This window comes from Chaetura pelagica, unplaced genomic scaffold (genome assembly GCF_000747805.2).
Source record: "Chaetura pelagica isolate M959 unplaced genomic scaffold, ChaPel_1.0 scaffold71, whole genome shotgun sequence".
NCBI lineage: Eukaryota > Metazoa > Chordata > Aves > Apodiformes > Apodidae > Chaetura > Chaetura pelagica.
The window spans coordinates 4,281,926-4,308,775 of NW_009952435.1; the positions used below are offsets into that span (position 1 = coordinate 4,281,926).

At 39.5% G+C, this 26,850-nt stretch overlaps 1 protein-coding gene across 1 annotated transcript in view; it reads left to right on the top strand.

The window, feature by feature from the left end:
• Positions 1 to 26,850, top strand: part of FHOD3 (formin homology 2 domain containing 3) — a 341,206-nt gene that overhangs the window by 17,850 nt on the left and 296,506 nt on the right. The window contains exon 2 of the mRNA XM_010008354.1: positions 1,624 to 1,688. The gene's annotated coding sequence lies outside the window, so the exon portion shown is untranslated. The remainder of the gene's footprint in view (positions 1 to 1,623; positions 1,689 to 26,850) is intronic.

Genomic DNA, 26,850 nt, shown 5'->3' on the forward strand with positions numbered 1-26,850 from the left:
TCCCTACTTTATCCTAATGATGTTCATGCACACCCACAAAAGAGCAATTACATTAAAGGTTGGATTTTTTCAATTATTTTTTATTATTTAGTTTACTTTATAAAGAGAGACTGCCATTCTGAAACTAAAACTCAGTCCTCTATTAGCAGATACATGGTTGCATCTTAATAATTTTTTCAGTTTTTTCCTGTGTTGGTTTTTTTTTTCCTGTGTCATTCTGGGAATACTATTTTTCTTGGAATATCTGTCATTAATTCAGTAACCTGCCTTCCCCTGCAAATATTTTTGGGAAATGGTATAAAACATGCTTTCTTGTTGAAAGTAATGACGAAAAATTTGGCTTCTCAAAACTACTGTGTGCAGGAATATAACAAGGGTGGGAAAGAACCTCTGTTGTTGTCTGGAAAGCAATGGATTTTTTCTGATGAAGTTACAGGCAGTGACAAATTCTGCTGGGTGTCTGTGTGAAAGAATTGGCCCCCGAAATCGCAGCAGAATCATAATGTATATAGCTGAGGAGGGTTGTGCTGGTTTTGAATTTACTTCTGATTTGTATATGGAAGTGGATCTAGACTTTGCATGACATCTAAAGCTGCATCTGAAGTGTGCTCTAAAAACAGTTTTGCTTCTTGCATGTTTTCTTATGATAAAATCATTGAATCACAGAATTGTTGAGGTTGGAAGGGAGGTCAGGTGGTTAACCACCCTGCTCAAGCATGGTCATCTAGGGACACTTATCCAGGATCTGCATCTTTAGTATCAGAGAAAACAGGGAGAATATGCTGTTGTAGAAATTGAGGAGACATTTGTCTTTCTTTTACTTTTCTACCCTCTGTCAAGTGAGCAGGTTTGGGTACAGAGGCAAAGTTCTGGCTATATCCTCATGATGGTTAGCGAGTGGAGCACCTAGAAATCAAGAACAGTGGTCTTGTTCAGTTTGAAAAGATGTGTCTAATACTAATTTGTCTGAAAAACAAATAAGAAATGTAGTAGCTACTCAAGATTAAGTAATTTTATTTAAGACCAGGATGAAACTGAGACAGTGCCAGTGAGGAGCAGAACTGTTTCCCCATTCGTTGAAATTGAGACAGTGCAGAGGAGCAGAACTGTTTCCCCATTCGTTGAAAAACAGATCTTTCTTTGAGCTTTCAAGACCCATTAGGTTACATGAGCAGATTTGTGACAGTGTAAGCAACCTCTTGTTTGACCTTGTATTTTATATTCATAATTAACTATGCCTAGCTTTAAAATAGTTCTGTGAAAATGAAAATGTGCAGTCATCACTTGGTACTTCTCTAATACAGATTTCTAGAGAGTCATTGTGCTGTGTTGACCTTGGCCACTTGCCAGTTAGTTGCCTACCCAGCTGCTCCCTCTCTCTCCATCCTGAAGAGATAGGAGGGAAAATAAGATGAAAAAAACCTCATTGATTGAGATAAAGATGGGGAGATCACTTACGAGTTACTGTCCTTAAATTATTTAAAGTTAGATTGTGAGAAGCAAAGCTAAACCCCGCACTAACTCCCCCCCACTTTTTTCATAGTCTCAACTTCACTCCTTCATTCCAAACTCCTTTATCTCCTCCCTACACCTTTATATATTTTTCTTCTCTTTTTGTTTTAGGAGGGGCAAGAAGCACAGTATAATTCTGAGGACCCAGCTGTCAGTGAGAGTCCACGCCTGCATTGGTAAGTGAAAATCCACATGCCTGAAAAAGAGAGTGAATAAACAAAATCAACCTGAGAAGCAAATCTAAGGAGTATGAATCGGGCTTGCTGTGTTCCGAGTTAAGGATAATGGCTAAGAAATTGATTTCTTTGTTGTTTGTAGTACGCTAAAATTATAGTAGTCACATTACCTTTAAAATATGTTAAACAGCACAGGGAAGTCAGCATTTGACAGTGATGTAACTGTCATGTTGTGTAGATGTAACAATTGTGATGGTTCAGGGTGCTTTGGAGAATCTTATCTGTCTTGTCACAACCTTTGTGTGTGCCTGAAGAAAACTGTGTTCTGAACTGGGAAGGGAATCTGAAGACTTGTTGGCTGACAGCTAACTACTGCATTTTAATAGCATGTTGTGTTTATTACTTCACATACTGCACATCTTGGCCATGTATTTGTCATTATCCTAGTGTCAGTCTCTTGAAAATCATGGTTATGACAACACTGCCATGAGGAAAAGTCTAATGAAAGCCATAATGCGTGTGTCGTAAGAGCTTTAAGGTTGCGTAAATGGAGGCTGATGTGCTGTGATGGCGTTAGTATGTTCTTCACAGTTCTGCAGAGCAGCACGTTCACTGAGTGCTAGTGGTGAAGCCCATGCTCATATTCTGGTGTTATTATGATGTTACGGATGGCTCATTTAAAAAAAATGAAAAATAATCTGTGCTGCAGTTGCCTCTTTTGTTTTCAACTTCTCCATTGTGGATTCATCACCCTAATATGTTTAGCTCATAGTTGGTCTTGCTTCAAGAGATCATAGCACAAATAGTGGAATATAGATATAGATACAGTAGAGATACTTGCCTTAAAAAGTGGAGGAGAAAGTCTAAGTATTGTGTTGTTCTCACAGTGCTCCTGCTGTCAGAGGATTCAGGCTTTAAATACAACCAAACTTCTTTGCCTTGCTTCTTTCCTCTGCCCCCAGGATGTGTTATGAAACGGCCTTTCTGGGAATTCAAACTGAGCATAAGCAACCTACAGAATTCCTCAAATACCTCCCATTGAGACCGATCTCTGGGCTGCCTCATGCAGGAACAGATTCTTCTCCACTACCATTGAGTTGAAGTACAGTAGAGCAAGCCTATGCATCAAGTATTAGAGGAGAAAGAGAGATACTGCAAAGTCTATGCTGATTTTATAAATGTAAACAAAATTAAGAACAGCTTGGAGAAGCATGTTCTTGTTAGGTCTGGGAATATCTTTGGCAAAACAGACCAGTGCAGCAAGACAAGATTTCATGTTTGCTGGATTTAGGTTTTATAAAAACAATTTTAATGTAAAAAACTTTGTCCAGAGTGGAGTCATCGAGGAATTGGAGCACAGCAGGTTTTGGGCTTCCACGTGTAGTTGCTTTGATGTTATCTGTTTGCATTCAAGCTTGCTGTGGGCAATTAGGCATATTACTGTGTGTGTATTTTAACTGTTTCTGTATGAAAGTGTGTTCCTTTGTCAGGTGCTGTTACTCTCTGGCAATAGTGATGCATTCAGTGGTGAGTACAGAGGAAGCCAGGCTGCAAAACTTGAGTCCAGATTTCCAACTCCTAGAGGTGTGTTTGGATGTGGGCTTTTGGCTTGGTTTGTTAGAGGCAGAAAAGCCAAATGCAAGATCTGGTTCTAATTTCCAACCCCCTCTGCTGAAGTTCAGATTTTTAGGATAAGTTTTTGTTTCAGTCTGTAGCTTGATGTAGTGTAGTTTCTTTTTTTATTATTTGTTATTATAATTATTTCTACATATCAGATGTATCTCACTTTCAGGATTTGATAGTTTAAGAGTCAGGGACTTAGTACTGGCCTCATTTAGTGACCTGTGCCTGGCAGTTAAACTTGTCATGGAATAGGAGGGTTTTTTCACTGGCACAGTGGGTGCTTTTCTTCTTCTTGTGCAAACTTCACTGCCTGGTAATGTCTTTTACAAAATATAAGCATTAGCTTTTGAGGTTAAAAGATGTGTTGCATGTTTGGAGCAGAAGCTAGAGCAATTTGAGATAGTGTTACGTGGAATAAAACTGCCTTGATTTGGTGACTTTGTCTTCATAATATCCTTGGAAAGTATTGTGGTTATTAGTTTTATCGACTCATAGATATGTAGGCCTGCTTTATAAGAAGATGTGGCTTGTGCTGTAGTGCCCTAATTGCAGAGCTGGCTGTCATCCTTCCATTCAAAGTTTTACCTTGCTCTGAAGGTGTAAAGAAACAGTTTTCCTTTCATAAAATCTCCCATTTGGAAGTGGGATGATTATTTTTTCTTCTTTTTCCTAATGTGTGCTTTTAAATTCTGGGAAATACACAAGTGTTTATGTTCAGATGTCCAGATAAAGTTTTCTATCCTTAGGGACTTAAAAACTCTGGGGAATTCATTGTGCTTTAATGTCAGAGGATGGATTGAGTACAGGCCAATATTTTATGAGACTAGGAAGCTTTAGCAAGACTCGTGTCGGGTGGGGTGTTTTTTTTTGCTTTTAAGCAGGGTAGTGAAAGAATAAAGCTTAAGAAGTTGTTAGTGAGTGGTATTTTCTACCTTAGTCACTCACTCAGCATCACTTAGCATCTCACTCAGTTGAGTGCATTAATACTCCCTGCACCCCTCCAAATTTGAGTTCTTGTCATATGTTCAAATTAAGGACTCAGCATAGAGGAGCAAATTTTCTTTTAGATATTACTCACTTTCCCATTCTGGTTTGATGCTGATTAAATTGTCAGGACTAATAAAAAATTATTTTCAAAAATAAAGTTTAAGTGGTTTTAATACTAACTGCAATATTTACAGTATTCTTCTGTAACAAAAGACTACTATGACACCAGTTTTGTTCCTAGATCATAACTAACTAAAAACTATGTACTTTTGTACTTCTTGATGTTCAAAGATCTTAGTGGAGGAAGATCAATTCTTAAATCTCATAGTGTAATTTTTTTTTTCCTACAATCTGTCAAATTTGACCTTTTTATTCCATTTACATTTATTGTGAGTTAAAACCCTGTGGGAAAAGTCTTTCTGGTATATTTGGCAGCCATATGACTGACTTTGTGTTTAGTTGTGTATTAACGTGATTTTTATTTGTATGTATTTAACAATTACAGTGTTCACCTGAAGCCTTGATAAAGTGCAATATAAATGAGGACAGAGAGGAGTGCTAAAAAACTTTTGCCCCTGAAATAAAATGTAATATTTAATACAGAACAACTCTTTGACAGTGAAGTTTTATATATCTTTAAAAGCTTCTCTCTTGACTTGGTTTATTTGTGGTATCCTTGTTTGGGTTGCTCTGTTTGCAACTGCTGCTTCGCTTGTCTGTTCATTGCTTTCTAGGTAGTTTTCTCACAAAACCTGAGGCAAAAGGCACTGTTTATTTTTACATATCTGGATAGAGTATCTAGTCCGACAGGGTCCCTTGTCTTCTTTTAAAACTGCTTGTGATGGGGAATTGGGAGTGTTACTCTTAATACTGAAAAGGTGGTTTGGACAGGGACTCGTGACAATGACTTGGAGTGATTCTGCCAAAAGAAGTTTGACATAAGCCTCAGGTGTTAATACAGTGTAATACAAGAAGAATGCAAATAATGAAGGTTAAGATAATTTTGGATACATATATTGGCCTAGGATTGCTCAGAGTACTGTCACTTGGAAGGTCAGTCAGTGTTGCAAGGTGTATTTAAAACTGTACTTCTCCTTTGTGTCTTATTTTTTTGTAAGAAACAAACCACACTACATCTCAGGTGGGTATTTGAAAAGTTTTTGCATTATAAAAATGTGGGTTTGTATGGTTGTAGCTCCTTGTTGTATTTATGCAAAGTCTTGGTTTTATCTGTCTGTAGGTTAAAAATAATAATTTGAATAGATATTTGTGCGTTTCAAGTTTCATATCTTGAGCCAGCTAGGTCCCTAAACAGTTTACAAGGATATTATTGGAAGTGTCTTGCTAAATGTATAAACTAGCTTTGTTATTAGTCATTATAACCATTTTATAATCCTCTTCTGTTGGCTTTTGCACATAGGCGGTTGCAGATTTATTGCTGCTCTAAGTGATCTACAGCATGACCATCCTTACTTGAGTGCTCAGCAGTGGTTTATTCCCAAGTATGGGATACAATAGCTGCTGGTTTTAGGCCTTCTGCTTTAATCAGCAGTGTTAGCACCAATAATCCAGCCTTCCCACTCAGCTCTTTCAATTGTCTTTTTTATATCCTCTCACTCTTGATATCCTTTTTGAAATGTAGCTGTAGATACATGTCCTTGAGCTCCTTTTGTGATGTGATACCTGAGGGAAGCTGTAAGCTAGGAGGCTGGGAGAAACCATCTGTTTTTATTTGTCCTTTAATGGCTGAAGTATGCAGCTAGTCCTTTTTCCCATGTATGGTTTTCCATTCTGTTATCCATTACGTGGACTTCTTGCATGTAGTACAGCAGGTATTTTAGGTCCTGCAACTATATATGCATTTATTGAACTTTCTGGTAGGGTCTGTCCCTCCAAGCACGAGGGATGCATGTTCCTTCCCAGGGAAACCGCAGTGCTTTTCCAAAGACAAAGTCATATCTCAAGTCAAAAGCTGTATCTGGTACTTTGTAGAGAACGTAAGATACACTAGCAGAAGTAGGGGGAAAACATGGTTTGTCATTTTATAAGTATAGTATCAACATGTAGAAAACCTGTGCAATTCTGGTTCAGAAAAGATGTGAAACTATGTTGTGTTTAATTCTTTGAGGGCAGACTTAAGCTCTTAACCCATGTTATTTGGTGTCTTACTTGAGGTGCTTTTCCCTGCAAATGTCATAATTGGATTGGCTCTGTCTGGCATATGTGTGTTTGCAGTGTACTGAGCACCCGATTCTCAAGCAGTGGACACTGTGAATCTCCTCTAATTCATACGTCAAAACTTTTATTTCTTTTTTCTTAAAATTAAAATTTTAATTTAAAACAAACAGGTTTGGTTTCTGGTTTTGTTTGGATTTTGTGAGGGTTTTCTGTGTTGTTTTTTTTTGTGTGTGTTGGGTTTTATTTTTTTGGTAAGAGTTTCTGAATGCACTAAGAGTCTAATTAAAAAGCCTTCTTAAAGGAAGCTTAATTGTGGCACTAAAATCTTTGGGCTCTTTATTTGGGCAAGTAGTGATTGGTATGTTCAAATGAAAGTCCTGAGAAAGAGAAGTACTTTGGGTTGTTTGAAGGGCCTTTTACAGTTTTCTGTTCAGCGTTAGGCATTCCTAATAGAAAACATTTTCAGTGTGGGAGAGGAAACATGTGGAGAGCATTAGCAGTTCAGCAAAACGTGCAACCGATTCGGATTTAATTTAAAGGGAACAAAAGAGGTGCCTTGAGAATTTCTCGGAAGCGCTGTGGGTTTGCCTTCTTTGCCCTGATGGTAAGGAGAGAGAGAGAGTGAGAGAGGTGAGGTGAAGTTGCTTTGTCGAGTATCTTCTTAGCATAATTGGGACAGAAATGACAGTGATTAATGGATTTAATGGTGCTGAACCGGGATCCTGCATGCGTTATGGATTTGTAATCATGACATGCTTCCTATGACTCTTGCTGTAACTTGGGAAAAGTCCTGGCTTAAATGAAGGTAATAAACAACATGCTTATTAGATGTAAACTGACATAACAGAAATTGAAAAAATGTGAAAAGGAATGCCAGAGCTTGGGGGGATTTTTTTTAAGGATTAGGCTTTTTTTTTTTTTTTTTTAATAGAATAATTCGAGTCCTAGGGAAGACAGTGTAAACAGGACTGGGGCCTGCTTCCAGATGTGATTGGAGATATCTGGTTCAGCTCTCTTTCAATTTTAGTGAAACATGAAATAGCTGCAAAGGTTATGATAAAAATACCCCTTTCAGCTTTTTAGGATTATTTCCTGAGAATGTGGAACACAGATGCTCTAAGTAAAATCCCCTGGTTCCCAGATCAGATTGCTTTGTGAAAATCTATCTGTATAAATAACTTGTGGTTTTGCTCTAAAAATGTACACCACTTTAAGTTGAAATGTTAGACTTTTGTTGTACTCCTTGTGCATGCTTTTAGTCAGGCTCCTTTGTGAGATGAACTGTGGTACTTTCCCATAACCTGTGATTTACCTTCCACGATCTCACTGAGAAGCCTCTGGGCCAGTCCTGTAGAATTTCAGAAGGTGTATAAGATAAAGCAGGGAAATTTCAAAGAATTGTCTCTGCTTATTACATTTAAATTATAATCTTAACATAGGCTTTGCAAGGAGAAGAACCAAGAAGCTGTAGACCAGATAAAGCCTTCATTAGCAGTTCGTTGTTGCTCTAAAGCGGTGGATTCCTGATTTTAAAGGGGCTTGTTCGAGGTTTGAAAGGACTGCTGTGGAGTGTACTAGTGGGTGGGATGCTTTTCTCATCTTGAGAAGCTTTGTGTTAAAATGTGAAAGCTTTATCTGACTCAACTCACATCAGTAAGTACTGTAGAAATAGAATTAAATGTCTTTGAATTGGGTTATCCTCTGAGTTTGTCTTTTTTCTTGATGACTTAGATTCCATAATGATTGTTTTCTTGCAATGTGTAGAAATTTGCAAGGGAGAACTCTACTTTTGGCTCTTAAAACATAGATTTAAAACAAATCTTTGAACAAATAATCTTGAATTGTCTTCAGTGACACCTTAAAAGAAATAATCTTGTAAAGCCAGGAAGGAAAATAAGTAGTATGATATTTTGCTTCCCGTCCCCAGCACAAGCCCATTTAGACTTGTTTTGGATATGTTTTTTAAAGTTAATTATAAACAACCATAGCACTGATATATGGATTTTTTTTTCATTGTGGCATTCAAATAATGTGTACTGTTCTTTCCTTGCCTGTAGCACTTCAAATAATGTGTACTGTTCTTTCCTTGCCTTTAGCTATCCTGTTCCTCTTTCATTTATATCCTTTTCATCTTTTTCATGTGCAGCTGCTTGTATTTCTGAAGAAACTAAGACAACTTAATTTGTAAATTTGCACTGTCTCTCTCTCTCTCTCTTTCATTCTTGAAAGATAAATTCCAGACTGAGGAACTTTATTTAAGTAGGTGATATGGTTCCCTGACATAACATACGTTGTCTTCTGGAAGACTTCTAAGTGAGGAATCCACCAAATCCATCCAGTGTCAAGAAAATGTGTACTATAATGCAAACTACTGCTATGGTGCCTTTAGAAACATTTAGACAAAACGCTCATCTTGGGCTCAAAACATGCCTGTTTCTGTTTGGGATTTTTTATGCACAGAATCTGTATTTTAAAAACAGTAACATTTCCTTTAATTCTCTTTTGTTCCTGTTTAGTCTCAGCAAGGCACATACAAATTTAGACTCTAAAGAGATAAAGTTACAACCCCCCAATTTGAAACCCCTGCAGAAGTTACTGTGGCTGAGCAGCATGCTGTTTTAAATGGTAGGATGTCATAAACCACGTCAATTCATATTTAGCAGTTTGATACGAGTCTGGTATGCATGAAGCTGTGTATCAGGTTTCCTTTAACCTTTCAGACATTAAATATTTATCTTACTGTTAAAAAGTGAAGGAGGAGTGTGTTGATGAAAAAAAAAACAACAAACCTGTTTCTGCTGGTTTATTTCTCTCTGTGGCTGTTGACAAGGATTACGCTTCATCTTTAAGGGTCAATTTTAACTTCAGAATGTCTAAAACTGGCATATCAGGTTAACTTGTTCATGTGCTGAGGAGGAAAACATAAATGCTGGATGTATTCCTTACTTCTTTCATAATCCTAAATTTAGGTTCACTGGCTATTTAAGAGCCTGTTCAGCATCAGATGCCACTGTACAGATTTGCTTACAGCTTGACTTCATGTGAAGCATGGACAGCTGAGAGGATGCAAAGCTTCTCGGCAGGTTGGACACAGGAGGAGGCCTGGGTGTAATCCCACCCATGCCTGAGAGCTGGGGTTTTCCTCAGCCCTTTTAGCAGTAGAGGTTATTCTGCAGGGTGTGGGGGCCAGACGAGTTCCAGGCAGGGGAGGACAGTGACGAAATCAGCAAGACACCAGCCAGCTGTCGTTGCTTTTCTGCCTCTTGCTGCATAGAGCAGTATGCATGAGTGCTTCCCTGGAACTGCATCAGAAACACATTGGGAGACTTTTTTTTTTTTTTTTTTCTTCTGCTGTTATGCTCAAATGCTTGGTGTTACACTGATAAAAACTTGCTGTGGAAAGTGTGGTTGCGTTTGCATGAAAAGTCCCCATGTCCTACGTAACAACATCCTGGAAAAACTTTGGTTAAAACTGTCATAAGAGAGTTCTGCCTGGTGTTTTTTACTTCAGTGTTTATAATTTCCCAATACATTAGAATCATAGAATCTTTAAGGTTGGAAAAGACCTTCAAGATCATTGAGTCCAGCTATAATCCAACTACCACAATCACTAAACTATATCCTGAAGTGCCACACCTAAATGCTTCTTGAATACCTTCCAGGGATGGCAACTCCACTACCTCCATTGGCAGCCCATTCCAATGTCTCACCATTCTTTCATCAAAGAAATGTTTGCTAATATCCAACCTAAACCTCCCATGGCATAACTTAAACCCATTTCCTCTCGTCCCATCACTAGTTACTGGGGAAATACATTATTTGGGTGGAAGTGTCAATCTGCTTGAGGGTAGGGAGGCTCTGCAGAAGCATCTGGACTGGCTGCATACAGATCTTCTTTTTCATATTGCTTGAGTTGCTCTTAACTGTGGTACATGTAGGAAAATGGCTGTTCCTGGGTGAAGCTTTACTACTGTATTGCTACCACGAGTTCTCTTCTTGTCAGCCTCCCAGTCATGCCAGGCATGGTGGCTGTGTTAGCTTCTAGGCTCTCTCTGTCATCAGTGGGCAGAGGGCACTTCAGAGCATCTCAGTTATGTTCCTGCCCTGAATTGCTCTTGTTCCATTGACCATAAAGGGAACAGATTAGGGAAAGGAACTGCCTGGCTGAGAGGTACATGTATTATCTGTTGTCCCTTTCTGTTTTTTGTCTTTAGAGTCCTGATAGTCATTCTTGGATGACAGCAGCTTTTAGTGAAATCTGGTTCTTTGCCAAGCTCTAATAATAATTGCACTGATTTCCTCCCCCCCCCCTTGTTTCTATCTGATTTCTTTTTCTATTGTTTCTGTCAGAATCTAGTATGTAATTTCGATATGTAAATTCACTTATTGGAATAACTTCTGTGAAGTAATGCTAAGTTTGGTAAGATAAGTAGGATTCAGGGATTTCAGCTATGAGTTACATCCATTGGCTCTAAGCCCCATTGTGTGAATAGAAGCAAATGGAGCCAGTGTCTGCTCTGTGTTTGTGACCAAGCACTTTGCTAGGATTGAAGCAGAAATTGCAGACGTTGGAGCACAAAACTCTGGGCAAATCCTCACCCTTCTGTAAGACTTGTTGGGGTGAGAAGTGGTCCGTTCTTCCTTTATGCCATGCCGGTCTCACACTTCAATGAGATGGTGCTTTTGGTTAATTTGTACGAGCCTGTTTCCTGGGGAATGCTCAAATGCTTGGTGTTACACTGATAAAAACTTGCTGTGGAAAGTGTGGTTGCGTTTGCATGAAAAGTCCCCATGTCCTATGTAACAACATCCTGGAAAAACTTTGGTTAAAACTGTCATAAGAGAGTTCTGCCTGGTGTTTTTTACTTCAGTGTTTATAATTTCCCAATACATTAGAATCATAGAATCTTTAAGGTTGGAAAAGACCTTCAAGATCATTGAGTCCAGCTATAATCCAACTACCACAATCACTAAACTATATCCTGAAGTGCCACACCTAAATGCTTCTTGAATACCTTCCAGGGATGGCAACTCCACTACCTCCATTGGCAGCCCATTCCAATGTCTCACCATTCTTTCATCAAAGAAATGTTTGCTAATATCCAACCTAAACCTCCCATGGCATAACTTAAACCCATTTCCTCTCGTCCCATCACTAGTTACTGGGGAAATACATTATTTGGGTGGAAGTGTCAATCTGCTTGAGGGTAGGGAGGCTCTGCAGAAGCATCTGGACTGGCTGCATACAGATCTTCTTTTTCATATTGCTTGAGTTGCTCTTAACTGTGGTACATGTAGGAAAATGGCTGTTCCTGGGTGAAGCTTTACTACTGTATTGCTACCACGAGTTCTCTTCTTGTCAGCCTCCCAGTCATGCCAGGCATGGTGGCTGTGTTAGCTTCTAGGCTCTCTCTGTCATCAGTGGGCAGAGGGCACTTCAGAGCATCTCAGTTATGTTCCTGCCCTGAATTGCTCTTGTTCCATTGACCATAAAGGGAACAGATTAGGGAAAGGAACTGCCTGGCTGAGAGGTACATGTATTATCTGTTGTCCCTTTCTGTTTTTTGTCTTTAGAGTCCTGATAGTCATTCTTGGATGACAGCAGCTTTTAGTGAAATCTGGTTCTTTGCCAAGCTCTAATAATAATTGCACTGATTTCCTCCCCCCCCCCTTGTTTCTATCTGATTTCTTTTTCTATTGTTTCTGTCAGAATCTAGTATGTAATTTCGATATGTAAATTCACTTATTGGAATAACTTCTGTGAAGTAATGCTAAGTTTGGTAAGATAAGTAGGATTCAGGGATTTCAGCTATGAGTTACATCCATTGGCTCTAAGCCCCATTGTGTGAATAGAAGCAAATGGAGCCAGTGTCTGCTCTGTGTTTGTGACCAAGCACTTTGCTAGGATTGAAGCAGAAATTGCAGACGTTGGAGCACAAAACTCTGGGCAAATCCTCACCCTTCTGTAAGACTTGTTGGGGTGAGAAGTGGTCCGTTCTTCCTTTATGCCATGCCGGTCTCACACTTCAATGAGATGGTGCTTTTGGTTAATTTGTACGAGCCTGTTTCCTGGGGATCAAATCTGCAGTTGCATCCCTTCCCAGGAGAAGGGAAAAGTTAGTTTTACTCCAGTTCCCGGCATGGTGTTTCTGACAAGACCTTCCTCTGAGCAAGCAAGCTGCTTCCCGTGTTGGAGAGCCTTCAGTGTTACCTGCTGAGCTGCAAACACTGAAGAGGATTTCTTTTCTCATTGTGTGTCTGCTATTGCTGCTGTTAGTATTTTGTATGGCCCAGTCCTCTGAGCCTGATGCCACCCACGGGCAGCTCCCAGAGGCAACCGCTGCCTGTTGACGGATGGGCGGGTGGCAGGCGGTCAGGCAGCCTGGGTGCTACACATGCAGCCTCTCCCCCGTCCCTCCCTTTGGGGGTCAGGGCAGCTGTACTTGGCATTAAACTCGCAGCTGGAAAGATCTCTACTGTGTTTCCTGTGAATAACAAGGAAGAGGAGGAGAGAGACACTTCCATGGACTATATCCGTACATGCCCTCTCCTTGCCAAGAAAGCAAGGGATCTATTTTCAGGGTGGCTGCGTGTCCTGGGCATTCAGATGTGATACCTTATCAGAGGTGGATGTGGCACGTGTCAGCATTCACCCCTTTCATGCTGTCTTCTGGATAGATAGTGTAATCGTGACTTTCACCTATCGATTCACCTTCATTACCACAATATCACAGCCAGCATTACAGCACTTCAATTATGTGCTGTTGACCTCATGGTAATCTCTTGGGTTTTGTACTGCATTCTTTGCATCTTTGCACATGCATGACAACATTACTTTTTACTTTGCTCTCTTGCCTTGTTGATATTCAAGTGTGTTACAGACTTCGTACTTCTTATCAGGCATAGCTTGTTTTCTTTAGGAAGAAAAACACTGGCATGATTTCGATGAAGAGCCCTAATCCCTGTCTGCCTACCCTTTCTTTTTATGAATTCCTTGGGGTTAAGTAACATTAAAACTGTGGAAGAAAACTCTTACATTTACTTCTCTCAGCCTCTAATTTCTGAATAAAAGTAGCTGTTGTGGATGGAGTACTTGTTTGCAGATCAGTGTTTGCCATTTTGGAGCACCATATCTGGTTTAAACTTCTAGTATTTTGATGTTACAAAGAAGTACCTGACTTTTTCCCCCCATAACCCAAGTCTCCCAAGCCCCCTTCCTCTCTGCGGACAAAGTGGGCAGCTTGCTTGTGGCTTTCAGGGGTTTAAATTGGACTGAACAAAAGCTATGCAAGTTCACCTTCTTTTACTCCTCAAATATCCTGCAAGTGACTGTTTCAGTTCTTCCTTTTTGATGTAATGAGGATTATGTTTCTCAAGCTCACTTCCTTGAAAATCTCAGTCAAATACAAGGAAATTAAATTTCTTGATAAAGTGGTTTCTCAGGAGGGCGGATATTTTTTTTCCATTTTGTTTCAGAAGGCTTCCATTAAGGATTTGTTAATGAACAATTCACTTTTCTCAGTCTTATGTTTATTGTCTCATGCTCTCTTGAGTCAGGTAACCACCTGGTACTTTGACTGCTCTGAATTGCACAGGTTGGAAGGCCGTGGTGAGTCGCTTATATTTGCAGAGAATGAATGAATGCCTCTGGGAACCTGCAAAACAAAAGTTTGTTATTTAGACACTTGATTGTCTGCTTCCAGCTCTTGCAACTTCCATCTCGGATGTTTTTATTTTATTTATTTTTTGTAATTTATTTTTTATTTTATTGCCACCCTTCTTTAAGTATGCTTTCTCTGTGATGATCATCTGAAACCTATGACAATGTTCCTTTTAGCACAGTGTGACTAGTGTGTCAGGGAGTTTACATGCAGGATCTGTGGGAACATTCCTTGGTAACAAGCAAGATAAAACCATCACAGATTATTCTGTTTTCTAAAAAGAAAGTAAATTAAAACATTGCCTAATCTCTAGAAACCAAGTAGAAAGAGTAATCATTTACCTAACCCTTGCATCATGGATTTGCAGATTTGGAAAAATGAATTGGAAATAATTCCAAGCATCCTCAGGAGGCAGCTGTTTGTAGGAAAGGTGTGTATACATTGTCATGCTGTTGTGCTTTAATGAAATACAGACTTGCAAGCACATATGGCCAACAGGTATGGTGCAAGTTAAGTGCAGAGCTAATATATGTTATCTTGCATGATCAAAAGAAACTGTGAAGGTGATTGCTTTATTTTGTAGGATATTATTTTCCAGAAGTATTTAGACTATTCTCAGTGGATAACTTCTGAAAGATATTCATCTTCCCTCCTAGAAAGAGTGAGCATGCATGAAGTAAATCACAAATGGGCTATAGAAAAAAATGGCCTTGCTGGATCCGGCCAAAGATTCATATAGATCAGTTTCCTGATTCTCCCACTTCTGCCTGCAACAGCTGCTAACAGTTGCTGAATTGAAGAATATAAGAAGAGTGCAAGTATTCTACCAGAGTTCTTTACAGCTTCTGGCAGTTTTGTGCTGCTGGAGGTCATGTCTTTACAGTTGTTCACCCTCTGTGGAGTCTGCTTCCAGGAACCTGCTCAGCTGCTCTTCAGACACCCTTCAAACTTAAGTTTATAGACAATGTGATAGGTATGAGTTCCAACAGTTGAACTGCACCCTGGATGAGAGACCAGCTCTTTTTGGTTATTTTGAACTTGAAACTTTAATTTGATTACCTGTAGCTGTATTGGAAAAGAAATTCCTGATTTATCTTCAGCATTCTGTTGAAGGTGTAATAGCTGTTTCTCTCAGTTCCCTTCCCATGCCCTTCCCCAGATCATCTTTTTACAGGGTAGAAATTCCTGTAAAGAATGGAGAATCTCTGTAAAGGATTTAGGAGTGACCTGAGTGTCCATTCATCTACTGAAAGCTGGACAGTCTTCATTGCATGATGTTTCCTTAAACACTTCAACAATTATTTGCCATTAATCAACCTTGTCATAGTTCTGTCTTTCCAGTTCTTCTATGTATGGCATTTGAGACTTGAGGGCCTCAAATGTACCCACTACTGAAAATGGGTATACACAATTACTTTAAATAGTGTTGTAATGCTGTTTTCTTCTTTGTTTTCTATTTATTTTAAAATAATTCTCATTGTCCTTTAGCGATGGAGCAATTAAAAAGCAGAGTTGGTACAGAACTTGTTTTATCTGAGCACCTTCAGGGTAATAAATTCAATTCAAAGCCATAATTATATGGAAAGTTTAGGTAATTAAAAAAACCAAACATTTTTCTGCACTAAATTTCATCTGTCGTTTTTATCAGTCAGTATTGGATGCTCCCTTGGTGGTTCTACACGTCTGAAACTCCTCTTACCTGTTCTGACTAGCTGAGAATAAACAAACCTTTTTCCCTTTCCGTGTACGCTTTTAGTTCACATTCTTTATGATGGTAGAGATCACCACAGGCATACACCACCAGTTCAGTTAGCTAGACTCGGAGTTAAGATTTTCTAAGTGTAAATTGGATACAATCTTTAGCTTTGGAATTTCTGAGTGTTGGTGAAGGTCTGAGTTTCCCCTAATACACATATTCTGATATGAAAACAAAGGTGTAACCTGATGCATATTCAGGTACATTGGAGGAAACAGAACTAAGCCTTATGTTAATACCAAGTGACCTTGACTTAACTTGAATATGATTAATCAGCACACATCTGTTTTCCATTCTAATAAAAATGTAACCAGTACCTCTTTCTGCTTCTTCATCATAGCTGGTTTTCCATGGATCCATAACAGACTCAAGAAAAAAGTTCAGTGTATTCGGCTGAAATTTGAGATAATTTTTCTCCCTCTCAGTAAAATTATTTGGTAGCAACAAGTAAATTTAAACGTTTTTTAATAAGAATAATGTGTATAATTGAACAGAGGACAGGTCTTTGCTATATGAGCTCATCAACATATCAGAAATAACGCCACTCCTCTGTTACTACGCTTTCCCCTCTTTTTTAACTGCTGCAGGTACAGCACCTGGTGGAATGATTTTCTCTTTTTCCTTGTGGTGGTAACTTCATATGGCCTAAATGCAAGATATTTTTGTGTTTGAAAAGGTCCAGCAAGTCTGTGAGTCTGTTCATGATTTAATGATTAGGGCTTTAAGAAAGGTCAGGGTGGTGTCTCCATCATTGGTGTCATGCCTGGCGCACACATGAGGAGCAAAGTGAAATACAGCAGTAGCTTTCCACCTCGTGGTCAGTTTGTTATGGGGGAGCTGGAGGACCCTGTGCATGTTTGAGGATTAGCAAAATTCAGGGTATGGTTTCCAAGCAGACGTTGCTAAATGCTGCCTCCTGTCCTTCTGGCATGTTTTGCCATCCCCTCAAGTCCCACAGGTGCCAGTGCTGTGCTTCCTGCAGAATCAGAGGGGTCCCCACATTCACTGCAGTCCTGTGTTCTAGTGTAGGAGGGAGATGGACTTAAAGCACATACGGCTGGAGTCATTAAATGTGCAGAGCAGTCACTGCCTCCTGTAGTCATGTCACTGACAAGGTTGTGGAAGTAGAGAAGCTGCAGCCTTAGAATGAGGCAGAAAGAGTATTACTGCCAGTAGATAAAGCTTGTCTCATGGTTGTACCCATAGCTCATCTATGGTTTTGGGCTGTGTGTGAAGTGGGAACAGGAATTCTCTAAGGGTGGTATATCGTGCTTGACACCAGTATGTACAGAGAGGCTGGCTCCATCCCTTCACCTCTCTCTGGCTTTGCTTTTAGCTAGAATTAGCTTGTCCCTTTCTGAAATAGTTGCATTAACTTCTGTTGAAGCTCTGGGTGTTTGTCTTACCTGAAAATCAATTCCTTGATTTGTGAAATACTCATATTTGTAAGATGAGCTTTGTTTTCCTATTGGCTTTTGCAGTTTCCTACAGCACTTCAGTCACTGGTACTTGTTCATTAGCAGGCAGTGCGCTGATGACTTCAGTTTTATTACTTAGTTGTTTGGTAACTGAATTTTCAGTGGCAATTGCTTGAAAATCAAAAGCTGCACGGTCTGTTTTCATGTGTAAATCTGCCCCACAATGACATAGAGAAGTATTAGGGTGTTGAGGGCAATTAGTGGTGAGCAAGGGAGGGCAGTTGATTACACCCTTTATGTAGAAGAGATGAGTTTACCATGGAAGTCCACAAAAAGTCTCGGCAAACGTGCTACATTTATCAGAACTCTAAAGCTACTCAGGAGGTGTAAGCTTTGCTTTTCCACAGGAAAAAAAATCCTCTACAGCTTTAGTTTTTATGCACGAGAGTGTTTATGGGTATTAATTTGAAAACTTGTGTTTGTTTTCAAAACTGTGTGCTATAAAGATTGTGCTCTGGGCAGTCAGTGACATTTTGTACTGTTCTGTATTAAAGTTAGTTTACTACATCACATCTAGTAAAAATCATTTTACAGACATACTTCTTTTCCGATAGTCTCTATACAGGGATTTAAGGCTAGGAAGGGCTTCCTGCAAGAGCAGTCCTCTGCTGTCCCTCATTGCATAATCTCCTTTATAAAGTTGCTACCTAAAATACATAAACACAACAACTTTGATTTCCTCATTGGGTTAGGAAAAAATGATGGTGTTACTAGGGAAGAGGTGACAGGGCTAGTTGAGAAGCCCTGAGTGTGGCTGTAAACAGATACCTGGGTTGAAATGAAACTGAGTTAATTCAATACAGACTCATTCTTAGAGGACAGATCAACTGAGCAGAGACAAAATACTGCTGTAACAGACGAACAACTGCTTGGAAGAGAGATTGAAATAGAGTAAGGTAATTAGGGCAGGAGACAAACATATTGTGTGACATACTACATACATGACTAGGGCTAAAATCAGCAGTTACCTTCCTGGAAGTCTTTGGCTGTAACACCAAAAGGAAGGAGTATAAAAGTGGGAACAAAGCAGTATTTATAATAGAATTTATTTTGTATACTTACATGCAAGGTACTTTCCAGATGCTTGAAAAGGATAATCCTTGCTTCAAAGCAACCATTTTTTGACTACAGAAACATAGAAGTTAGGGGAAGGGGAACTAAATAAAGAAAGAACATGTAATTGAAATGCCTAGTTACACATGCAGAAAATATTTGAAGCAGTCAAGGTTAAGAGTTAAACCCTCAAAAGTTAGGAAACTCTGGTGTTACGACAGACTTCAAGGCATTTATTATGGTGTATTTCAAAGTTTTTCTATGTCTGTCTGTCTTCTTGGTCACGCGTGCTGTAGAAGAAGGAAAAGCTGAATGGGTGTACCTGCTTATGGAGGTTTAGCTCCCACTACATCAGGCCCCTGTGTGCATTAGATGCTGGGCGAGAAGGACCTGTGGAGCATGCACCATGGATTCCAGCACCCTTCTCACCATTCTGCAGGCAGCTAATGTGCAGTAACAAGGTACTGAAAGATGTAGTCACAGCCTAGGGGTGATGGTGGGCAGCACAATTCCCAAATGCAGCATTATATATTCCTTGATTAAATATAGCGTAGAAGTGTTACAGGGGGTTTGTGTTCAGCTTGCAAATCTTTGTTAAAAGGACTCTGACCAGTGCTGTGGCACCCAAGGCTGGGTGCAGTGCTTCTGGCAAGTCTTAGGTGAATGTGTTGTGGACAACTTCACGCTGCCACTGCACTTGTGGATTGCAAGAGAAAGTTGATGTTCTCTACAATAACACGTTTTTACAGTTGTTTTCTCAGTTATTTGCTGACATCAGAAGTGTGTTGACATTGACAAACTTGGATTTAACTTGAGGTGCTCGAGGGAATTTTCTTTAGAAACCACAAGTTTTTCTGTATTGGTAGCTAGATTTCTAACTACCGGTAGAGGGGAAAAGGGACAAAGCAATACTTCTCTGTTCCGCAAAATAAACCATTTTTTCCCCCTTCTTGTCTTTCCCCAACTCCCTCCTTGCCTCCCAGGAGGGAGAGAAGAGGGGAGAGACAGCAGACCAGATGGCTGAAGTTTGGTAAAAAAAAATAAACAGTGGAGAGAGCAGGATCTTATAATAACAAGCGTTAGGTGACATTAACTAGAGGCAAAGCTACCAGACTGACTTGTAGCTAACCTGCTGATGATATTCTGGGCCACAAATGTCACTCAGAGGGTGCTAAGGATGACTGGTAAAACAGCTGCTTCTTCCATCAACATGCAGGTCTAGGAAGAAGATACTTATTAATGATTAAACGTAATTTTAACTTTCTCATAACTGAAATTAAGTTGGTTGGTGCAGTGCACCATTGAACTCTTTTCCCTGCCCCTTATTTTTAGGACTGTAGTTCGTGGGATAACTTACATGTTTTGGTAGCAAAATATGCAAGAAAAGCTGTAGCAATAGCATACACATTTGAGCTATTTTTCTGAGTGTGCTTTCAAGACCATATTCAGCTGTTTGAATGTCTTTCCAAAAGGAGCCTATTCCCAAGGACTTCTTGTGGAGATACAGCACGCATGACTGCCAGTACCTTAAGCAAGCAGCTTATTGCAGAAGTGCCACATTAAAGCTTAAGTACCTCAGTTGCCAAATACTGGATTGTGTTTTTATTTGGCTCTATGTGGCCATTTTATGTTGTGTGGTATGTCAGAAGTACATTTTAGCTAACCTCATTTACTGCTTTGTTCCCCATTACTACTCCACTGTTATAATCACAACCTAAAGAAGTGTACAAGTGACTTTCTTCTCTGTATTGATACATAAAAATGACAGTAAAAATATTCTACAGTTTAATTACAAATTAAAAAAGAATCTGTATAGCAAATCAGAGACATGGTATATTTAAAATATGTTGGTTTCTTTGTGCCCCTTTTTAGAGACGGGCAAAACATTAGGAAGTTGAGAGGCTTCATTGTTGCTTATGGAAGTGTCATACTCCTGTTTGCAGAAAAGGGCAACAGCGGAAGAAGTCAAGAAGTGAGGACATCAATTAAATCTTAGTATTCAAAGGAGGAATGGCCCTTGCTTCCTTTTTCTTTGTCGTTCTCTTGAAGCTGGGGATGCTTGAGCTGTTTCTCTGGAGCTGAGCAACCAAAGCCAAATTCAGCTCCTTGGGAGATTCTTATAGGAGAAATAGTAAGGCAGCAGTATTGCTATTTGTTTTCAGTTTTTTGTTTGTTTTAAATAAATAGCTCAATGCATATCAATTTCAGAAGCATCTTTTAGTGTTATAGAACCTGATGACTAACAGCTAAGAAGTCAGTATCTACTGTAAACTGCTAGAATTTACATCACTACATCTCAACTCTAAACTATCATGTATATTACTTTTTGTAAAAATCTGTTTATTTATTTGTGTCATATTTGTACAAACTTTATGGTAGGTTGTGTGCCAGGTGAAGATTTGTCTCCATTTCGTTACTTTTTAAGCAGACCAGGGAATTTGTTGGTTCTTTGGAATCTATGAGCATCAGAATTGGAAGTGGCTGTGTACTGGGGTGCCACAGTCATACAACAGCTCTGTAAAAATTCAACAGGCATATTTTCTAAAGCATTGTGGAATATTTTTTTTGTGGCTACCACAGGTGAGGCATCTTAATTAGCTGCTAATTACGTTACTGAAGTTCAAGAGAGTCCTTTTATAACTAAATTTCTTCTTCCCTTACTAGCTTTTCAGAAGACTAGTAAAATATATCCTGAATTAGAGTGAGCAGAAATAAATTAATATGACAATTTCTTCTTTGAACCCCATTTGCTTTCCTAAGTTTTGGATAGCCAATGTAGGTATAGATTTGGTTCCTTCCTGAAGCATTTATCTGGATACTAGTGGGCTGATCTATCTGTCAAAAGAAACAAAATCTCTCCTGTTGTTTAAGTAGAAACAGGTTAAGATGGAGGAAAGTGCAATTTTGAAAAATTCCATTTGAAACTGCAGCACTGATGTTGTCTTACATCTTCTTTTGTGATAAGTTTGTTCTTTGTGACACCTCACAGGTTTATACATAGAATAGCTACTGTAAGGGTTAACAAATTGTACAGGTAATCTGTATACAAAAGGTTCCTTGGTATTAACAGTCCTGAAACCTGTCGAGTACAACTGCTCTCAGAGCTCAGAAGGATACAGAAGTGATATGAGGGTTTGTACTTAGCAGTTGTATCTAAAGGAATCAGGTAGAAGGTAGAACAAAGTTTTAAACACCATCGACAACACTTGTCTTTGCCTTCCCGAGCTTAGGTCAGGACAGCCCTTTGGTAACTCAGTGCCCTATTTTCAGGACTTCAGTTTTTCAGAACTTCAGTTTTGAATGTTAGGTCTTCCTTCAGGACAAAGAGATCTTCAGGTGTTGTCAATGACAAGGAAAAATGGACTGTGAGATGGCTGAGATTGCATATAGGCTATTGGAAATTGTGGGGGTAGGCTGCTCCCTAAATTTCAGTCCAACCTGTGGCTTGGACACTCTGCATGCACAGGACGTGCAAGCTGAAATCTGCCTGTGGTGGTGAAGTGGGATCAGCAGGTCAGGAAGACTTTTTCCAAGTATGAAGCAAGATCAGGTCTTCTCTTCTGACGAACAGTGAGGTAGTGATAGGGGAAGGACCTGCTCTTGGTGGGCTCGCAAGAGCTTGCCTACCAGCACCTTCTGACTGGCCATGGGAGAGATACATGGCCAGCCCTCAACAGCAGGAGTTTTGTATGTTGTGTTGTTTTATTAAGACAATATTTTGGGCTGTGTCCTTCAATTTTTATTTCAACTATTGAAATGTTGAGAATACTTGTTTCCTGCATAGTATAAGCATTACACTTTGATGCATTACTTATTCCATAATATGTATTTTCTTTCTTGTCTTGACATAGGTAAGTAAGTAGAAAGCCTCTTGGTGTGTGTGTGTGTATATATTTTACTTAATTCTGTGTAAAGTTCTAGTTGTGTTTCCTTTTTTGAGATTCTAGCCCGCTCAAAGAAAGGGGAAGATATAATCCAAAGTTACTGTTGTCTTAAGATGTGCTGTGTATCATGGGGTTTAAGAAAAAGTTCCCTTGCCTCGTTGCACCTCTAACCCCATCCTTCAAGCCAGGGGTTGAGGAGGCAAAGTGGTCCTCTTGAATAGAAGAATGAAGAGGACAAACAGTAGTATGAAACAATACTAGTAACATGCAAGCCAGTTGCCAGGTAAGTAACACTTTCTAGAAATATATTAAGAGTAGAGCAATAGCTGTTCCAACTCTGCTGAATGGAGGCTGACAGAGATCTTTTCAATGTTTCTTGAAAGTTAGGTTCAGGCTCCTTTTCTCCTACACTGGAGAAAAGTATCTATTGAAGAAATGCTGGTGTGACTTATCTTGCTTTTCTCATCCGAGTACTGCTAATTAATATTTGTTTTGCTGCTGGTGTGGATTGGGAAGTTCCAAATGCCTCATGAAATAGAATTTACTCATAGTAAAGAGCTCCCTTTCATTTGGTTGTAAATTAATTCTTTATTCATGTTTTTTGCTGCTTCAAGACTGCATTCTGCTAGAATGGCACAGCCTGGCCTGGGGCAAAGACAAATGCTAGTGATGGAGTTACAGCTTTTAGAAGCTTTTTGTACCTTCAGGTAGTTATTTGTGTATTATTTTTTAAAAAACAAAGTAAAATCAGTATCTCTCTTGGATAATAGATGGTAGTTTGATAAGAAAGAAACTGTGGTGATAGCATCTAGCCCTGTCCACCCCCAAACCTCAGCCAGAAGCTATCCTTTATTTGCAACAGTTTCACATTTATCCTTTTCACTTTAAAATGTGGATAAATTCTATTCTGTAGGAGCTACCTCTGTGGTGAGATGAGGACAGTGGCAGTCTGTTGTGACTCTTGTTTGAGGTATGGGTGGCAGCCTTCATGTACTGCTGTGGACCTCCCCACGGACTTCTTGGAAGCATGAGTTCAGCTATAAAGGAGCTGTGTAACAGGAGGGTTGGGTAAGAATTTCTGGTGTTTCCTACATAGCTTTGCTCAGAAAATATGTTCAGGGCTTTTTTTTTATTTAATTCTTGAGGTTTAAGAAGCTGGGAGGATCTGGGCATATGTTTTACACTTAGGATGTACAGTTACAACTTTTCCCCAAGGAATTCCAAAGTGGGACTGGGGAACTGTAGGAATTGTAGAATTTGCTATAAATGTGCAGGGATTTATTCAGCTGATAGAGGAATCATTGCTTTTGAGTAGGGAACAAACATTCTGGTTGAGTATTTCAGTAATTTATTTTCCCAATTGAATTCAATGGATAGCCACAAGTAGATAAGGATAGTAGCATACCTAGAGGAATGTACAGATGTCTAGATTCTAGTTATGTGTGAATTAATGAGTAGTTTGGTGTACTACAGTCAAATCTGGACACTGATCTGATTGGTATTGAGGCCTCTAATTCTATAAAACATGCAGCTTGGAGCCCTCAAATTGTATTTATTTGTTCCCCTAGGCTGTCTCACCCTAGCACGTGTGTCACTCGGAGCTATAGGAAAGATCAGAGATTGATTTTTGCCTTTCACTTAGTCCTTAGGAGTTGGAACATATGTGGTGTGTAGCTAGGACCTGGGCTTCTAGTTTAATTATCTTCATAAGATTATTATGCTAGCACGCACTAAAACTTCTCTGTGAACCAAACTATGGAAAGGTTAGTGGGAATAAGTTTGAGATTTTTTTCTTCAAAACAACTGCAGCTGCTATCAAAGCCTAATTTAGTTGTCAAGAGAGATTCCAGAAATTGAACTAATGGAAATGCTTTCCTATAGTCTTCCATCTATTCTGTCATGGCTAGCAACATTGCTTCTGCAACAAATTAAAATAAATGCAATTCAACATGTTTTTCTTTCTGAGAGTACAATAATGATTTGCCATTGGCCAGAAAATCTTCTGTACCTGTCTTATAGGGTGGTACCATCAAATGAGTGAAATAGAGAAGTACTGCTCATTTACATTTCTGGCTAGAGCAGTTGCCAGGCTCCAGGCCAGACAGAGATCCTGCAACTTTCAGTGCTAGGCTATAATGTCTAGTGATTTGTGGCAGCGGATTGTGTTTGCTGATTAGGCACCATGACTGGAAATGCAAGTACAAGAATTGGAGTGTGATTTCACACCTGGGGTTTCCAGCATGCTTAATGCTCTGTGTAAAAGCAACCAGGCTGTCTATCAGCACCCACCACCTACAAGCATGTTAACATCAGGAAGCAGGTGTTAGGGGATCAACAAATCTGGGATTATTTGATTTCTACTTGGCTACTGAGTTGTAAATGCTGGTTTATAATACCATTAAGAAGTCTGATACTTCTGCTTTTAATTTCAAGTAGCAATTGAGAAGAGTATTTTGAACTAGTTTATTTTCATAATACCATAGCAATTTATTATTTTAAGTTGTCTTCAGTGAATTTGATTACTTTGTCCTCTGGTTAATTTTGGCTGTACTATTGAACATGCTTTAAAGCAGTGATAACTGTTGTGTTTGTGGGTTTATGGTTTGTTTGGGATTTTTTCCCCTCTTTTTTTTTTTAAAAAAAACAACAACCCTACACATATACAACAGAGCAGATCTCTGTATGTTTATCTTCCATGTATTTTTCTGCATTAACATAGGAGTTGCAGTGAAAAACCTCTCAGAATAGCACACTAAATTTATTTTATTTTTCTATTTTAACATCACCTTCATTATTAAAGGAATAAATAATTGGAACAAAATCTGAGATACTTGTTCTCAGTTTAAAACCAGAAGACAGAAGTTAACGTTGGTTAATTATAGTCAACGTACCCCAAAACTTCTATGTTCCAAGTGAACCAGTTGTCACTGTTTTGCTATATAGTTAAAGAGATTGCAAGCAATCTGTGTTATGACTCTAATTGGGCAGGGCACTATTTCATATACCAGACTTTTCCATGACTAATGGGTTTTTTACAAGGGGATCAGAAGCCATTGGGTCAAGTCTATGGTGAGGTTTTATCAGTCACTTCATATCTGGTCATGTATATGTATCTAATGTGATCGTGTTCTTCTTAGCCCTCTATATGTCTTTATTCTTACCAGTGCCAGTCTGAGACAAATGTAGCAAATTTTCCCTAAAAAATATGGGGGGTTATTTTCTGTCCTTCCAAACCACTTTAGCATGGTTTAGTTTTAACCTACTATTGTGCAATAAATTAAGAGTTTTAGCAAAACCAAACAAAAACCAACAAAAGTCATTCTTGTGTGATACTGTATAACTGTGTACATGTGTGCAGAGTAAATCAGATGTATGAATTACTATGCGTTAGTATAGCATTCTTAATTAGTTCCATTTTTTTGTTGGTGCCTAGTTGTGCAGTGTAGACTGTCATAAACAATGACTAAGCAGCTCCTAGACAGGCTCAAACTGAAGAAGGAAGCATACAGGGGATGGAAGCTTGGGCAGGTATCCTAGGAGGATTACAGAGAGGTTGTCTGAGCAACTAGGGATCAGGTGAGGAGAGCCAAATCCCTGCTAGAATTCAATCTTGCCAGGGATGTTAAGAACAATAAGAAAAGCTTCTTTAGGTATGCTGGAGAGAAAAGGACATCCAAGGAGAGTGTAGGCCCTCTTCTGCAGGAAACAGGCAAGGTAGCAGCACAGGATATTGAGAAGCCTGAGGTCCTCAGTGACTTCTTTGCTTCAGTCTTCTCTGGCAAGTGCTCCACCCTCAACACAAAGGCCACAGAAGATGAAAGCAGGGACTGGTAGAATTAATTCCCCCCCCACCGTAAGTGTAGAGCAGGTTTGTGATAATCTAAAGAACCTGAAGATGCATAAATCTATGGGACCTGATGGGATTCACCCGTGAGTCTTGAGGGTGCTGGCAGATGAAATTGCTAAGCCTCTCTCCATCATGTTTGAGAGGTCATGGCAGTCTGGTGAGGTTCCCACTGATGAGAAAAAAGGGAACATAGCCCCTGTTTTTAAAAAGGGGAAAAAGGAAGACCCAGGGAACTACAGGCTGGTCAGTCTCACCTCTGTGCCTGGCAAGGTCATTGAACAGATCTTCTTGGAAAGTCTGCTAAGGCACAAGGAAAATAAAGAGGTGATTGGTGACAGCCAACATGGCTTAACTAAGGGCAAGTCATGCCTGACCAATCTGGTGGCCTTCTACAACAAGGCTGCAGAGATAGTGGCTGGTGGCAGAGCTACTGACATCATCTACCTGGATTTGTGCAAGACATTTCACACTGTCCCACATGACATTCTGGTCTCCAAACTGACAAAGCGTGGATTTGACAGATGTATTACTTGGTGGATTAAGAGATTGGCTGGATGGCCACACTCAGAGAGTTGTGGATGGGTCAGTGTCCAAATGGTGGCAGGTGACGAGTGGTGTCCCTCAGGGGTCAGTATTGGGACCAGTGCTGTTTAACATCATTGTTGGAGACATGGACAGTGGGATTAAGCTGTGTG